General features: G+C 36.2%; 1 pseudogene; it reads left to right on the top strand.

Annotated features, from left to right (window-relative positions):
• The first annotated feature begins 5,877 nt into the window (after positions 1–5,877).
• On the top strand, positions 5,878–6,569 carry LOC131920402 (chromobox protein homolog 5-like; annotated as a pseudogene).
• Positions 6,570–12,676: the final 6,107 nt, after the last annotated feature.

Raw genomic sequence — 12,676 nt, 5'->3', positions numbered from 1 at the left:
TCATCCCATTATTAACCCCGCATGCTATATACAGAAGTGCAGGGCTTATGCTTACTCTGTTTTTTTTGTTTTATTTTGTGTTTTAGTTTTTTTTTTTTAAGAAGGTTTTTTTTTTTTAAAGACTTATTTTATTTATTATGTATACAGTGTTCTGCCTGCATGTGTCTTTGCAGGCCAGAAGAGGGCACCAGATCTAATTGCAGGTGGTTGTGAGCCACCATGTGGTTGCTGGGAATTGAACTCAGGACCTCTGGAAGAGCAGCCAGTGCTCTTAACCACTGAGCCATCTCTCCAGCCCAAGCCATCTCTCCAGCCCATGTTTTAGTTTTAATTCATTTATTTTTTTTTCTTCTTGGCAATTTAACTCAAAGTGTTTATGTCATATTCACCCAACCCAGTTCCTCCTGGACCTTTCCTCTAAATTAAATCAGGCTTTCAGCTTTAAGTTTTCTTCCCTCAGCTGTTTTTTTTTTTTTTTTTTTTTTTTTTTTTTTTTTTTTTTTTTTTTTTTTTTTTTTTTTTTTTGGTTATTTGTTTGTGTGGTCAGTTGGTTTTGGTTTTATTTATCCTATAACCCACTGAGTTCAATTAGTGCTGCCTGTTAAAACTTCTTTAGTCTGATCTTTCATTGATATATCCAGCTTTTCTCATTTCTCCTTGAAATGAGAATGTTTATTCTGAACCATTGTACAGTGGAAATAGAGAATTTCGTTTTCTTTTGTGGGAGCTTCGAGCTAAGAGATTGTCTTGCATCTAAAGAAAGTGAACGTAAGAACTTTTAGTGGTAGTCTGAGCATATACTACATTATAAGATGAAAACGAGAGTGTGTGGGTCGGGATAAAATGTTTAAAGTGACGTGCTTGAATGTTGAGAAGAGGTAAGGGTGTGATGTGTAGTTCTTTGTCAACTTTACTTGGCTTACAATTTCTATGGAAACACACTGCAGTGTATAAATAAACATGTTTCTTGAAGAGAGTTAAACGAAACTGTAAAGACACCCCTTCAATACAGTTGGCACAACAGAGTGTTTTTTGAGGAATCCTAAGGCCCTAGATTCGGTCCCAAGGCATTAAGAAAATAAAAAAGTATACGGTGGATACTGGCACATGTCTTTAATCCCAGCAACTGGAGGCATTGGAAGGCAGATTTCTATGAGTTCAAGGTCTACAAAAAGTGAGTTCCAAGGTGGCCAGTACTGTTAGCCTTGTCTCAAAAATCAAAAACAAATAAACAAATAAATTAAAAAAAACAGAAGAGAGAAAAGTTTCTTATCTGAACGGTGCAAACAATGCAAAAAGAGGTCTGGAGATACAACTTGGTGGAGCAGGTCTCTGGAATGAGCAATAATAAATTCAGTTCCCAGGAGTAGGAAAAAATGTATGATGTATGCTTTTAAAATACTCTCTCATTTTTGTCATAAACACAAATATAATTCACACCTAAACACCCAGGCAGCAGAATACCACCCAAATAATTCACCATTTTATATGAAGTTTCACAGGTACATTTTTTGTGCTTGCAACTAGTAGCAAAAGCTTTGTGGCTAACCCTAATCCACTTTACAGTCATTGTAACTAGTACTTTGTGATTTGGAACTTTGTATTTATGCATGTACATCACCGAGTTAAAAATTACAAATCATATTGATTTATGACTAGCATACATCCTCTTGAATTCACTGAAAAAATCCGTTACTGTCTGCTCCAGTTGGGTACACAGCTTTGTCTTTAAATTTATTGTCCAAATGAGCAAAGAGCTTCCTTTCCACACAAACAAGAGTACTAGGTTTTTTAGCTGCTGCCCTGTGTTTTGCCTGTGAACTGTTAATCTGTTTGCTGTTGATAGAGATTACAGTAGGGAGTGCCAGGGCAGTTACAGTTAGGTCCTGACACTCTGGCGCACAGCCTGAATGGATATTGCAATCCTCTAAATCTGCCTGTCAGGAGATGGGACACAAAGGTAACAAGTGCCAGTTAAATCAAATTGCTTGGAGTAAATTGGACAAATTTCGTTAGCCTCTTGCCTACCCTGGCTCAGAGCCACATCAGCAAGGGCAATGATGTTAAGTTTGGGATTGAACTTGTGCCTCAACAAAACTAATTCAGTAGATGCTTCCAGCAACTGTGTTAGGCTGATTAAAAGCAGCCCCGTGGTCAACTCAAATTGTTTTATATATTGATGTCTGATTGTCTCCAAATGACCCATAGTTTCGTGGTGAGCAGAGATGGGGGATCAAATGGCAGTGCTTTGGTCTGAATGTTCAGCAGAGTGCTATGCACATAAAAGATCCTCAAGCTATATTGTATGAATCTGAACTCTATGGAATGTCTAATTCAAGTAAACTTCTGTGACTCAGGCTTTTTGTTTAATTACGAAAGCAGCCCAAGTACACTGTGGCAATCTGTCATCTACCCAATCAGTTAAGCTGCTAAAATCCTTAAAGCCACAGGCCAACGGATAAGATCCAACTACACTAATAATATGCTTACTTGGGAATCTATTCTTTTTTGGTGAAATTCCTTCTGGCAAGGAGAATAGGGCTTAATTATGCTTTTTCTTCTCTGTTCCTGGCCCACAACAAAGATGGAGGAAAGCTTAATTTAAACATAAGTCATTATTTAAAATGGTAACTATTATAGACAAAATCCGTAAATATAGTACTGTAGACATTAACAATTTATTTGTGCTTTTAATTATTACTTTAGTGCAAGTTTATGGGAGAGGAGATAGTACATATTTATATTTAACATTCAATCTTTACACTATTCTTTCAACAACTTCATATATTTGGAAGCTAACATAAGCTCTTTAAGGTATAACATTACCAAAACAAGTACATACACAAAATCAAAACAAGTTGTATAATTTACAAACTAAATGTACATTTTCATTATTTTCTTTCTGAGGCAATCTAAAACGCTTCCCTTAACATGATCCTGAAATACCATGGAAAATTATTTTCATGGTTATCATTTCAGTCATACTGTCCAATTGATATGTGATTTTTATTTAATTCCTGAATTCATTTGATTAATAATTATCTAATAAAGTCAATGATTGTTGATGGTACCATGCTGGAAGAAGAAATATAAAATGAGGTATTAGACTGGGCATCAGTCCTCCAGACATTGGAATAACGTTGTGAAAATCAGAGGAAACCAGGTGTGGTGGTCCAGGCTGTTATCCTAGTACTTGGCAGGTGAGGACAAAAGAATCATGAGTTCAGGTCAGCCCTTACCTACACAGAAAATTTGGACCCCATCTCATGAAACTCTGCCTAAAACAACCAAATAAATTAAACAATTACAAAAATAGCACCAATAGGTCACATGGATTGATTTTAACAAAATAGAGGACCATAAGTTACTGTAGACATGTGTGTGATGGATTTTCAATATATCAATTCACTCTCTTTTATTTCCTTATTCAAGTTCTTGTTTTAATTTAAAAAGAGAATAATATTCTTAGAAACAATTACTGAATCATGAAAAAAGAAAACAATGAAAGATGATGCCAACAAAGAATTGCCCACGGTTGTCCATTGGTACCTATCATTGACTTTCAATGGTAGTTATTTCTACAGCTTAGTTGAGCTGAATAATTTAAAATGTTAACTTCCTAATTTTGAAGCCATTTAAAGATATTTATGTTAATGAATCATCCCCTGTGTAACTCACTTAAAAACTACTGCTCCCATATTACTTGAACCTTCTCATGTCAGTGTGATTTAACTGATTTCCACCTGTTGGTAATTACTACATCTTTCTGAGCAGATGTTTGTAGGACCATGGTAGGATCATCTGTTTAGGAAAATGCTAGAACAAAATTATTCCCTATTCCCCCTAAGGACCAGACTTCTGCTTTGATCTTTTGGTGTTTAAAATATCTTAGTTACCCACACAAACACCCTGTCACATATCACCTGTGATTAGGCAGATTAGTGTGTTTTACATCACTTTGTCTTGTTTCTCAGAAGATGAGCTGTTTGTTTTCTACAAAGACAGCCCATAGCATGTCTCCTTTCTCCCCTTAGTCCAAGTTGCTGTTACAAAATATTAGACTGAATAACTTATATTCAAAAGATTTTTTTTTTCCTAACAGTGCTGGAGGATGGAAGAACACATCAAGGTGTCAATATGGCCGCATCTAGCTAAGAACTGACTCCCCTTTCAGACAATGAGCTCTTATGCTCTTCCATGGTAGATGAAGTGGGAGGAGAACTTCCTGACATCTTTAGTTAAAGCATTAATTTAATTCCTGAGAATTCTATTCTATGAACCTATTGTCTCCCCAAAGTAACATATGATTTAGGGAGGGAGAAGAGCATCAATCTCTCAGTGTACTCTGTTGGAACTTGGTTGTTTTGTCTTGAATTGTGTCACTCTTCTCCTGACTGGTTACCCTTTAACTTTCTAACACACATCTTTTAATTTTTTCAGTGTTTATGGGTGGATAGAGTGGCATATGTGTTCATGCGTATACGAGAACATGTGGGTGAGGGTGCATGTATGTGTGCATGCATGTAAAGTACAAAGGCTAATATTGTGTGCTTTCCTTAATTTATTCTCTGTGTCATAACATTAAATGAGGCAGGATTTCTCACTGAATCCTGAGCTTACTGATGTGGCCAGTGCTTTTCAGCACAACAGGATGGGAATACCTGTTTCTGAATCCACTGTTAAAGCAGCACATACCAAAGGTGCTAACATTGTTCTTAAAAGTAGTCTATTTCTTTATATAATTAGCAATTCATTGTATAATAATAGTCTTTATACGGTGTGGGTTTGGTACTATTCTATGTCAACTGGGTAGATAGGATTTATACCTTATTGAAAAACAAAGTTTGGCTTCATAAATTAAAAATAATAAAGGTCATGTTTTAAACAAACATTCCTTAATTCCCCAAATCAGTAAAATTAGATATTATACCTTCATTCCATCCCTATGTGGCATAGTCATCACTCAGTGTCAGTGACATACTAGCCTCAGGATCCTCCGGAAATGAAACATATGAAAGTGCTCAATTACCTCAGATAAAGTTGTATCATTTCTGAATAAAAACCCTTGTATATTCTCCCATATACTACAAACCATCTCAATATACATATGATACCCAAGAAACACCATGTAATTTGAAATGATTCCATTATAAAAAAAATCCTGAAAGTGAATCTATAAAAATAAATTTCATCAAACCTATAAATATTGATCAAGAGAGTTTAATAAAGCATCAACTATCATAATTAATTGTAACCTATAAGCCAGAAAAAATAAAATAATAAAGGTTACATTCTTTTCAAAATAAACAAACAAAAAAAAACATCAATGAATAAGCCTAGGAAAAAACATTCCAAGATCTGTGACTAGCACATTCTAAAAAATATAAAAGACTATACCGACAATCTAAACAAATAGAGGAAAAGGTAATGTATACAGTTTAATATTGGAATTAAAAACTGTCAGAGTTTCAGTCAGACTATCATCAACACATCTGGGGTTTTTTGTTTTGTTTTATGTGTGTTTTTTTTTTGTTGTTGTTGTTTGTATTTAACAAGTTAATAACTTTTTAAAAGTTTCATTACAATTAGTTATTGGTATGGATAATTTTAACTGCTAAGTACAGCCTACACATGAAGGAGAGAAAAGCTAAGGATGGAAAATTTGTCATAGGAAACATAAAATCTTGTTTATAATTTAGTGATCAAGCCGGGATTGGATGCGCAGGCGCAGGGAAGGATCCGTTTTGGCGGGTGGTTGGCATTGCACAGAAGGCAGAGGTAGTCCTGGCTTGTGGTGCAGCTTAGTGTGTGAGTGATCACTGTAGATCCCGGGAGGAACCTGGTGGTCTTAGTCCTTCAGGTGGATCAACATGCGACATGGGAAAGAAAACCAAGAGGACAGCTGACAGCTCTTCTTCAGAGGATGAGGAGGAGTACGTCGGGGAAAAGGTGTTAGGCACATGGTTAAGGGGCAAGTGGAGTATCTGTTGAAGTGGAAAGGCTTTTCTGAGGAGCACAATACTTGGGAACCTGAGAAGAACTTGGATTGTCCTGAAATAATTTCTGAGTTTATGAAAAAGTATAAGAAGATGAAGGAGGGTGAAAACAATAAGCCCAGGAAGAAGTCAGAGGGAACCAAGAGGAAATCCAGTTTCTCCAGCAGTGCTGATGATATAAAATCTAAAAGAGAGAGAGAGAGCAATGATATCGCTCGGGGCTTTGAGAGATGGCTGGAACCAGAAAAGATCATTGGGGCAACAGATTCCTGTGGTGGCTTAATGTTCTTAATGAAATGGAAAGACAAGGATGAAGCCGACCTGGTTCTTGCCAAAGAAGCTAATGTGAAATGTCCACAAATTGTGATAGTATTTTATGAAGAGAGACTGACGTGGCACGCATATCCAGAAAACGCAGAAAACAAAGAGAAAGAGAGCTCGAAGAGCTTTAGGAGGGGGTGGTCTCTGTCATTTCTCTTTGTATATAATACGTTCACCTTCCTGCCTCCTCTCCCTTCTTCCATCCTTTTCCATCCTAAATACATCCATAAAAATATGTGCTTATCACTGTGATTCATGGGAAAAAAAATTTAGTGATCAAACATAGATTTTTCTGTGTCAGTCAAAAAGAACAATAGAACACATAAATGTCTGGATAATTTTCAACCTAACACTGGCTCCGTTAAACATGATATTTTAAAGTTTCTCTGCAGATCTTTAAAAATTATATCTGAAGGTGGTGATCATTACAGTATAATGATAGGAAAGATTATTTTTTAAAAAAATGTGAAATCCAACAAAAAATCAAGAAAAATAATGTATTTATTTGATTGCAGTGAAATAAAAAAAAACTTAATGAAAATGTAAGGTTGAAGCTTATGGATATAAGACTATATAATCAAACGATATCCAGTATAAATAGTAGACTATAAAAATTAGATAAAATCATCACAGATGAGTAAGAATTTTAGCACACCAAAGTGAAAAATAAAATAATCACTAATAAGCATATGCCACGATGATTAAATGAATTTTAATCACATAACTTGAAATCACTATTTCAACTTATTTATGCCTACTAATCCTTATAGTGAGTTTTATTTAATAATATTAATTTTACATGTGGATGTATGTGGGTCTGTATACCTGTGGATCTGTGAAAATGAATCGCAGTTTCCAAGTACTTTCCCCAAATTATAACATCATACTTAAAAGGAAAATAATCTTTTTAACATGGAACAAATGTCTACATGTTAGTTCAAATCATAAGAACAAATTAGATTTTATAGCAAACAAAGAACCTAGAGTTCCTTAAGATGATTTCTGTTTCTTAGAACCCATCCTTTAATATAGATACTTCCCATTTCAGTGACAGCTTTTGGTAAAATGAATATGACAAATATTATGCTGTGTCTCTCTTTTAAAAAACATTTTTACATGTTTTATTATTTTTTATCACTGTATATACATGGCATACGTGTGTGTGTGTGTGTGTGTGTGTGTGTGTGTGTGTGTGTGTGTGTCTGTGTGTCTGTGTGTCTTTGTGTCTGTGTGGTGGATGTGTGTACTGGGCTCAATTAGGCCGGAAGAGACTGTCAGGTATTCTAGAGCAGGAGATATAAGTTGTGAGCAACTTGATATGGGTGCTGGGAACAGAACTCTGTCCTCTACAAGAGCAACAAACCATCTTAGCTGCTAAACTAATTATCAGGACCTATGACATACCTTTCTTATGATGAATGTACATAATACACCAATGGTAATGGGTTATTATTTTTTAATATTTTTTTATTATTTTATAATTTAATTTAATTCTACATATAAGTCATGGATTCCCCTGTCCTCCCCCTCCCCCTTCCCCCAAGCCCACCCCCCATTCCCATCTCCTTCAGAGCAAAGACTCCCCTGGGGATTCAGCTCAACCTGGTAGATTCAGTCCAGGCAGGTCCAGTCCCCTCCTCCCAGGCTGAGCAAAGTATCCCTGCATAAGCCCCAGGTTCCAAACAGCCAGCTCATGCACTAAGGACAAGTCCCAGTCCCACTGCCTGGGTGCCTCTCAAACAGTTCAAGCTAATCAACTGTTTCACTTATCCAGAAGGCTTGATCCAGTTGGGGGTTCCTCAGGTGGGAATGCAAGCTTGTACAGCCACTTTGGAAATCAATATGGTGCTTTCTTAGAAAATTGGGAGTCAATCTCCCCCAAGACCCAGCTATACCACTCTTGGGCATATACTCAGGGGATGCTCAATCATACCACAAGGGTACTTGCTCAGCTATGTTCATATCAGCATTGTTTGTAATAGCCAGAACATGGAAACAACGTAGATGCCCTTCAACTGAAAAATGGATAAATAAAATGTGGTACATATACACAATGGAGTACTACTCAGCAAAGAAAAGCAATCACATCATGAGGTTTGCAGGCAAATGGATGGATCTAGAAAAAATCATCCTGAATGAGGTAACTCAGACTCAGAAAGACAAACATTGTATGTACTCACTCATAGGAGGATACTAGATGTAAAACAAAGATGACTAGACTGCTATTCACAACTCCAGGGAGGCTACCTAGAAAACAGGACCCCATGAAAGACACAGGGATTGCCCAATGACAGAGAAATGGATGAGATCTACATGAACAACCTGGATGTGAGTGGGGGTAATGAAGGGCAAAGTTTGAGGGAAAGAGAGCTTAGGGAAGTGGGAGATCCCAGCTGGACCAAGAACAAAGAGGGAGAACAAGGAATAAGAGACCATGATAAATGAAGATCCCATGGGAATAGGAAGAAGCAAAGTGCTAGAGAGGTCCCCAGAAATCCACAAAGATATCTCCACAATAGACTACTGGCAATGGTCAAGAGAAAGCCTGAACTGACCTACTCTGGTGATAGGATGGCCAAACACCCTAACTGTAGTGCTAGAAACCTCATCCAATGACTGAGGGAAGCAGATGCAAAGATCCATGGCCAGGCCCCAGATGGAGCTCTAGGAGTCCAATTGGCAAGAAAAACGAGGGATTGTATGAGCGAGAATTGTTGAGACCAAGCTTGGAAAAAAGCATAGGGACAAATAGCCAAACTAATGGAAACACATGAACTATGAACCAATAGCTGAGGTAATGGGTTATTAATTAAGAAGGGCCACAATGATCACTATTTTCAAAGGAATTGAGTTTTCTAATGTGAGTGACATTGTGTATGGAGTGTGAATGTGCATGTCTCCAATATTGAAAAGAAAACTAGAACAGAGTGGAAAGGAGAAAGAGGACTGGGAAATTAACTTTGTTATAAATCTGTTCAAGAACAGATTTAAAAGAACACAAAAAGGATGCTTTTCATTTAGATATTTTGATGCAAAGTAAATAGAACAGGTTATACTCATGAACATACATTTGTCTTATACTGCTGTGTATTAATTAGTGGAAACGCATAGGTGGGAAAATGAAAGACTCTAGGACTGAGAGGATAAGAAGAATAGCTTTGGTGTAAAAAAAAAAAATTGGATGGTAGTGACGGTTAGAAATGATAAGAAATAGCAGTGATAATCTAGATAGATTCTATCCAATGTTAACTCAGAGAGTTACAGTCTTTGTTATAAGAAAAACCTTACTGCTCCCCTGGTTTCCTTTGACAATTTGTTCAAAATAATTTCCTAAGGAGTTATAGTGACTTAGTGCAATTTTACAATTTCCTAAGCAGCAAGCCAAAAGCCTGGGCATCTTCAGACGTGGAAGCACCTGCTATCAGGCTGCCAGGCGCCAGCGAGATTTTATACTGCTTTGCTTTTGGCCCATACAGACCTCTGTCTTTGTTGTATTCCTGTTTCTACTATGATAACATATGCTAAATTCTAGTGAAAAAAGTAAATGTGTCAGATAATCATATACAAATTGTTTCTATTTTTAGGATTAGAAAGACATTTTATTGCAATAATACGCATGTTTATATTATCCAGAGCTGAAAGAAAGGTGGGGGCCTTAATAACATCACTGAGAAGAACACAGAGATAAGTCATGTGTCAGTCAAGTAATACCAACTGAAACAATGTCATAGTTTAAGATAATTTTAAGAGCCTGACAGCCTGGAAATGATTCCCGAAGGTGATCGGAGCATCTTAGTGTTTGAAGGCTTGGCTAAACTGAGAAGACTTGCCAAGTACATGATCTGAGCAGTGTCAGATGTGCATAATTCTGAAACATCTATTCAAAAAACACTTCAAAAATGTGCAGGATGGAAAACTAAAACCAGAGGCTGATGTAGATGATGTTTATGAGTCAGTCTGAATGGGGGCAAAACTTCAAATGCATGACTATATACTTTCTGTACCTTGAATAAATATGGAGACAAATAGGAATTGGTCATACAGTCCTGTCTGGAAATAAGAGTAGTAAAATACATATGATGGGAAGCCAGAACTTTTGACTTCAGCAATCACTGGGAGAACTTCACATTAAGAACGAAGAATGAAAAGAACAAGGGGAAGGGACAGAGAATCCAGGGAGAGCAAGCAGCAAACTCCACACATTGTCTCTCATAGCTTAATGTAGCAACAGTCATGAATTATAAAGCTAAAATCCAATTTTGATAAATGCAATTTTACCAAAGTAAAATTTAAAAGAAACACCCTTATTTCTTTTCTGCTTCTGGATTTAACTAAAAATAACTTTCTGGCTTATGTTTTATGTGAAAATCTGAATTTACATACCTCTGTTTTGCATAGGAATGTGTATTTGTTTATATGGGAGCAATTAATACCACATAGATAAAATCTTCAATCCTAAGTATTAGGGAACTGTGTGTATTTGAATATCATGTTGTCGGAGACAATATTAAAGTAAAACAAAATCTTCTGCCAAAGATCTTATTTGATTTAAGCTCACTCCATAAGACGGAACCCATACACAACACTGCTCAGGTGACCAAGAACCTGAGACTGCATAAGCCAAATAACTAAGGGAAAACTAAATACTAGTGGTTGACTAAAGGAATGTAACACTAAAATGACTCTCAAGGACACTGTGCTATACTCATATTCAGTGCTGTGTTCATCAACAAGCTTCTTCCTGAAACAAATGTGAACAAACACTGAGGCCCATAGCCAATGGCCAGAGAGTGAAAGACCTTGGAATACTAAACCCTAAATGGGATATCTCCATAAAATTTTTCTCTTCAGGGCTCAGGGAACTCTGCAGAAGGGGAGAAAAAAGTGTAGGAGCCAGAGGGGATGGAGGATACCAAGGCAATAAGGCCTTCTAAACACAGTCTCACTGGGAAAACAACCAATCTTCAAAGTAGGACCCCTGCCCAGCAGTAGAAGGACAGCACAAAACAAATTAAATGGCATCTTTGGAGGTTCTTTAAATGTCATGTCAGGGCATTTCTTTTTTCTTTTTTCTTTTCTTTTCTTTTCTTTTTAAACATTATAGATCCTTGCATATATGTTGTGGCTTCCAGTTTTCTGTCTTTATGGAATTTCTGTTTGTACAAATGTTTGCGTCTATGTGTCTACATGTGTTTCAGTTTCTTTTTTTAAGGGGTAGACTCTTTTTCTTCTGTCCTATTCTGACTTGATTTTTTTTAAATATTATTTTATTATTATTCCTTAGATGTCTATTTGTTTTCTAAGAAGAAACAGAACGTGTGAATTTGGGTGGGTGATTCTGTGAGGAAGATCTAGGAGGAACTGAAGATAAACAGAATAGACAGATACAAATATTTTTAAATAATTTATGAAATATAAGATATACATTATTTACCTTTCCTACGAATTTAATATTTTAATAATTATCATTTACATTGAAATGCTTAGTGTGATATATTTAAAAGTAACTATAGAAATAGTACCCTAAAGTTATTTTACTTGGCTTATTATAAAATATGGCACATTGTCTTAGTTAATGTTTCTATTGCTGTGTAGAGATTATATGACCACTGCAGCTCTTATAAAGGAAAACATTTAATTGGAATGATATAGTGTTAATTATTGCTTAATAGTGTCTTAAAGACATACAAAGAAAATAGGTTAGTGAATTTGCATCATTTAAACCAGTAGTGATGTATTCAGGGCTTCTAATGAGTAAAGTACATGTAGAGATCACAGCTTCTTGGAAGGAAGAACATATAATCTATTATGCCTAGAAAAAAATACAAAATGTTCTCAGTGAAAGTCACCTTCTATAAGAATTTAGAATATAGATCTCATCCATTTCTCTGTCATTGGGCGATCCCTGTGTCTTTCTTGGGGTCCTGTTTTCTAGGGGAGGGACACTTGGCTCAGCCTGAGAGGAGGGGACTGGACCTATCTGGACTGAATCTACCAGGTTGAACTCAATCCTCAGGGGAGTCTTTGCCCTGGAGGAGATGGGAATGGGGAATGGGCTGGGGGGAAGGGAGGGAGGGGGGAGAACAAGTGAATCCTTGGCTGATATGTAGAATTAAATTAAATTATAAAATAAAATAAAATAAAACAAAGAATTTAGAATAAAATATATTCATATTTGGTAACTTTTATGTTTTCAATAATAGGTTTTAAAGTCACCATATATAAAAAGTAGATGAAGTAACAAGAAGAATAGATTTATTCAGATTGGGCCTAATATTGTTATACTAATTCTGATTATTGAAAATTCCATACATGTATATGATTTATCTTGATCATGCACAGTCCCCTTTTCCTCCCTC

This window comes from Peromyscus eremicus, chromosome 10, assembly GCF_949786415.1.
Source record: "Peromyscus eremicus chromosome 10, PerEre_H2_v1, whole genome shotgun sequence".
NCBI lineage: Eukaryota > Metazoa > Chordata > Mammalia > Rodentia > Cricetidae > Peromyscus > Peromyscus eremicus.
This window is presented reverse-complemented; position numbering and strand designations above follow the sequence as displayed.